Source organism: Bos grunniens, chromosome 15 (genome assembly GCF_055505025.1).
Source record: "Bos grunniens cultivar Pamir isolate PY7600 chromosome 15, Bosgru_T2T1.0, whole genome shotgun sequence".
Lineage (NCBI taxonomy): Eukaryota > Metazoa > Chordata > Mammalia > Artiodactyla > Bovidae > Bos > Bos grunniens.
This window is the reverse complement of record NC_141179.1, coordinates 83,155,233-83,161,232: the sequence shown is the minus strand read 5'-3', so window position 1 is coordinate 83,161,232 and position 6,000 is coordinate 83,155,233.

The following is a 6,000-nucleotide window of genomic DNA, read 5'->3' as shown; positions in this document are numbered from 1 at the left end:
TAGATACTGTCCTAAAGTTGTGAGGAAGTTAACAGACTTTTTGGTTCTTTAAATTTAAAAAAAAAATTTTTTTTTTTACATTTTGTATTGGAAAATATGTTACATCAAAGTAGAAAAATATAACAACTTCTCAATGTACCCATGACTCAGCTTCAATGATTATCAAACACGACCAATCTTGTTTCCTCTGTATCATCACATTTTTACTAATGGACTGTTTCATCTTTAAATACTTCAGTTTGTAACAGAATGTTGACATTCTTTTGGATAACATCCCTAATGTTTGTGGGACACCTAAATTTGGGTAGAGTCTGAGTAAAGTTTCTATATATAAATTTGAATTTTTGTAACACCACAGAGTAATGTGGAATTTGGTCACACAAACAAAGGAAGATGATCGAACTTCAGAATACAATTTGGGATCAAGACTTAGGGTAAGAGGTGATAATAGCAGGGTAGCTCAAGTGATTTCTATGTGCCCTGTACTTTGAAGAAAAAAATCCAAAGACTGTATAAAAGTTGATTTGGTTTTAAAAAATTGGTTGAAAGACTCTGATGAAAAGCCCACCACTGCCTCAAAGTTGACGTGGTCAACAGAGCCATGCCCTTGAAGGAGGACCACACCCGTGACAGGACTGATGAGCTGTCTTCAGACCACGCTGACGGAAATGAAGTCCCCAGCAGGAGGGTGGGATAGAAGAACTCACAGGTATCCTCATGATAACGATCGGTCGGTCCACTAACTGGGCGCCTGCTGTGCTTGGCACTTACACGGTAGGGACCTTAGCACTCACAACAGTTTTAAGAGGGAGGCGTTAATACATTTCACAGATGAAGAGGCCAAGGTGCAGAAAGATAAAGTAACATGCCCAAAGCTAACCAGCTATAAAGTGGCAGACTTGGAATCTATGCCCATTCCGTCTGGCTCTCAGAGGTCTGCCCCTGGCCCCTGTCGGCCACTGCCTCTCCAAGTGATTGGCAAGGCCTCCCCACCGGGCCCAGTTGCCGCCCCCCTCCCCCCGACAAGAAACGGCAGTTTTAGGTGCATCTCCCCCTCTGCCCTCTTTAAAAAAATTATCAGAGTGGAGTTGCTTTCCAGTGTTGTGTTAGTTGCGACTGGACTGCAAAGTGAACGCACTAGGGCCTACATGTATCCCTCCTTTACCGCATTTCCTTTCCATTTAGGCCACCGCGGAGCACTGGTTAAAGTTCCCTGTGCTGTACAGCAGGTGCTCACTAGTTATCTATTTTATACACAGAACCAACAGTGTACGTATGCCAATCCCAGTCTCCACATCCATCCCAGCTCCATTTTCTCCCCTTAGCGTCCATTCATTTGTTCTCTACCTCTTTGTCTCTGTTTCTGTTTCACAAAAAAGATCATGTACATAATTTTCTAGATTCTGCGTATGTGCATTCATATACAATATTTCTTTTTATCATTCTGACTTAATTAGCTCCGCATGACGGTTTCTAAGTCCATCTCTGTCTCTACAAATGACCCAATTTTGTTCCTTTTTTTGGTTGAGTAACATTGCAATAGCCAGGACATGGAAGCAACCTAAATGTCCATCAACAGAGGAGTGGATAAAGAAGATGTGATACATACACACAGTGGAATATTGCTCCATCCTCTTTTGCAGCTCCAACCCTCTGCCAAGAGTCAGGGACCAAAAAAACCAGAATCCAGAGGCTGCTCTTTTCTCATCCTCAATGCTGCATTCCACACCATGGTCTGCCGCTCCTCAGTCTGAGAGACCCAGAGATGCTTCTGGCAAAGGATTTGTATAAGGTCAGCAGCTTCTGGGAGTCACAGAGCAGAAGGATTTTATGGGATGCTCCAGTATTTGAACTCTTCAAGGAGAAATTCTGAAAAGATGAGAGGTAAAGGGAATATGTTCGGGGACCAAAGAAATTAAAAAATGCACTTTAAACGTGTCCACTAAGTAATTTTCATGAGGCTGTTACGATCATCATCACTTTGAAGACATCAAAGCTCACCAAGACTAAGTAACTTCTTCAAGTTTGCCCAGAAATGAAAGGCAGACTTAGATTTTCAAACCATGTATGAATGACTCCAAAATTCACGCTCTTTCTCCCTAATGGAATGAATATTAAACATTCTGTGAGATTTCCAAATGCCTACAACAGAACCCCTCACCACCATCAAACACTTTTCCTGTGTCTTAGTTATCTGATGCCTGGCAAGTCTTCTTTTACCTGGAATAGAGACTATCACCCCTTCTAGGGCTGTTAAGAAATGAAAACTTCACGTTGGAGTTGATAAACCTGTTCTTGAAGGCCATCTAGGCCTCCCTGGTGGCTCAGATGGTAAAGAATCCACCTGCAATGCAGGAGACCTAGGTTTGATCCCTGGGTCAGAAAGATCCCCTGGAGAAGGGAATGGCTACCCACTCTAGTATTCTTGCCTGGAGAATTTCATGGATTGGGGAGCCTGGTGGGCTATAGTCCATGGGGTCACAAGAGTTGGACACGACTGAGCAACTAACACACACACACACACACACACACACATACACACAAAGGTCTACCTACAGTTCATTTCAGAAGTTATCTTAGTTTCATTACAATATTTGAAAATAAAGTTTTGAACACATGCCCATGGACTTCCCTGGTGGCTCAGATGGTAAAGCGTCTGTCTACAATGCAGGAGACCTGGGTTTGATCCTTGGGTCGAGAAGATTCCCTGGAGAACAAAACGGCAACCCACTCCAGTACTCTTGCCTGGAAAATCCCATGGATGGAGGAGCTTGGTGCAGGCTACTGTCCATGGGGTCGCAAAGAGCTGGGCATGACTGAGCGACTTCACTTTCCATGGAATTCAGTTGGAACACCATTCACAGTTCTCTCGGGTGAGGCAAAACTTTAATAACTTGAGAAGGCCATCGGCATAGCTGACAGCAGTCCAAAGCTCAGGCTGGGTTCAAATTTTAGCTTTGCCTCTTGCTTCTTTGAAAGTTGTTTAGTCAATCAGAGTTCCAAAGTGTTTTCTAATTAGTACATTGGAAGGTAGAATGCATTATTTTCAGAGCTATAATATTACATGGTATCATGAGTATAAAATACTTAGCATTAGACCTAGCACAAAATAATTAACAGATCCTGGGTTTCTGTGTTGACTACATTATCAGCATGCCATTTTTTTCAGATTTAGCAATTATACCCAATGATGTGAAATATGAGGAAAAAAAATCTATGGATTGGACAGTGGAAGCAGTCATTAGCTATTAGCTAACCAAGATGTTTGAATTTTTTGGCATTTGGTGGGACAAATTGAGACGGTAGATTGACATATATACACTATCGTGTGTAAAAGAAATGGCTAGTTGGAAGCAGCTATGCAGCTGAGCTCAGCTCAGTACCCTGTGACTACTGGGAGGGGGGCAAGGTGGGGAGTGGCAGGGAGGCCCACAGGGAGGGATAGATATGTGTATTTACTTATGGGTGATTTGAGCTGTCGTACAGCAGAAACTAATGCAGCACTGTAAAGTAATTGTCTTCCAATTAAATATTTTTTAAAATGTTTTTGGAACAAAGTTTAAAAGTTAAAAACTATTTTTTTTATATCTAACATGTTTAAAAATTTGTGTCTATTTTTGTAGATTAAAAAAATTATTGGAGTATAGTTGATTGATAATGTTGTGTTAGTTTCAAGTGTACAGTAAAGTGATTTAGTTATATATATCTACATATAGCTGGGGCTTCCCATGTGGCACTAGCAATAAAGAATCTGCCTGTCAATGCAGAAGACATAGGAGATATGTGTTCAATCCCTGGGCAGGAAGATCCCCTGGAGGAAGGCATGGCAACCCACTCCAATATTCTTGTCTGGAGAATCCCATGGACAGAGGAGCCTGGTTCGTAGGGTCGCCAGAGTCAGACACAACTGAGTGACTTAGCAAGCGCATACACACGTACACGTGCATACATATAGTCATTTTTTTTAAGGTTCTTTTTCCATATAGGCCATTACAGTGTACTGAGTAGAGAGTTCCCTGTGCTATGCAGCAGGTTCTTATTAATTATCTGTTTTACGTATAGGAGTGTGTATATATCAGTTCCAATCTCCTAATTTATTCCTCCCCGCCCTTAACCCCTGGTAAACATAACTTTGCTTTTTTTTCCCCTTCCATTTGTGAGTCTTCTTCTGCTCTATAAATAAGTTCATCTGCACCCTTTTTTAGAATCCAGATATAAACAGCGTCATGTGACGTGTGTCCTTCTCTGTCTGACTTACTTCACTTAGCATGACCATCGCTAGGCCCATCCATGTCACTACACATGGCATGATTTCATCCTTTTTTATGGCTGAGTAATATTCCATGATATATGTGTGCGGTATCATTTTTTTTCACCTCCAAGTACTTTTCCTGGTCTATGTTTCTCCCCCAGTTTAGCTAAAATCACCCATTCCTATGTCTTCCACCATCACTTTTCTCCTTCAAACTTTCAGTCAAGGGTTTGAAAGTTTCAATGGAAGCTCAATCTTGCTTTATCAGTCCCCAGACAGAGGGAGTGTCCTGTTTAAACTGACACTTGGCAAGAATGAACGTCTATTCCCACACACCCGTCGCTGCCACATCCTTCAAACTGCCTCACGATCCCAGCCCTCGCCTCATCCCTCAGCCACGCCTCAGGTCAGGGTCTCCGCCTCGTGTTAGAACGTTGCCGTTACCTCCTCTCTCTGGCCCCTTCTTCCAACTTCAACCCAAATAAAATGTTTCCTCTATCCTCACAGTCGATTTTTTTTTTCCTAAATAAGAAAACTGCTTAAAAACGTGGGGAGACCTCCCTCCCAGCTCTTTCTTTTCATTGGGATAAAATATACATAACATCCAACTTGCCTTTAAGCTATATAAACGTACCTTTTACTGTCATCGCTATTGTGGCTACACTGGGTCCTCGCCGTGGCAGGCAAGCTGTCTCTAGCTGCAGTGCGCACGCTCAGTTGCCATTCCGCATGTCGGTTCTCAGTACCCCAACCAGGGATCAGACACACGCCCCCTGGGTTGGCGGGTGAATTCTTAACCCCTGGACCACCACGGAAGTCCTTCGAACCATTATTTTTCAAAGAAATATATATATTTGTGTACGTGCACTGCTGTATTTATGTATTTTATTTTTGCCTGCACTGGGTCTTCATTGCTGTAGGCCGGCTTTCTCTATGGCCAGAGCGGGGCCTGTTCTCTACTTGTGAATGCTCCAAGTGGATTGTTAACCAGTGGGCCACCAGGGAAGTTCCGTAAACTACTTTTAAGTGTACAGTTTAGCAACATTAAGTACCTACACAATGTTGTGTGACCATCATTCAGTTGCAAAACTTTGTGATCGTCCCAAAGGGAAACTTTGTACCCCAAAAACAACCCTCCCATCCCCCCACTCCCTCCCCCTGAGCATCAGCCTGATTCTTTCTGTCTGTCTCTATGAATTTGTTCTAGATGCCTCACATAAGTGCATCTTACAGCATTTGTTCTTTTGTGTCCATGAGCATAGGGAGTCTTTTCACTTATTTAGACCTTCACTCATTTTTTTTTTTCAGCAGTGTTTTGTAGTTTTTGCTGTGCAAGTCTTTCACTTCTTCGGCCGCATTTATTCCTACTTTATTCAATTGGATGCTATCAGGAATGGGACCGCGCTCCACGCCCATTCTTCATGTATCAGGACTGCATCTCGCTCCTTAATTTTATATTTGAGGCCATCACAGTTAGACCTCAGCGGAGCCTCCAAGCTTCATTTCTCGCTGTGTCCTCTACCCACCCGTGTTTCACAAGGGCTCTTCTTCTTACACATCAGATGGTTTCCAAGCGCAGGAAACCAAAGTGCATAAAGAAGCAACTCTCCTCCCGTCCTTCTAAACTGGTGAAATCCTGCTGGCCACACCAGATCCCAGTCTCTGACCCTGGGAACTGAGGTCCCAAGCAGTGAATGTTTGCAGAAGCCACAAACTCCACTAAAGATCCTCCTGACTGTACCTCGAGT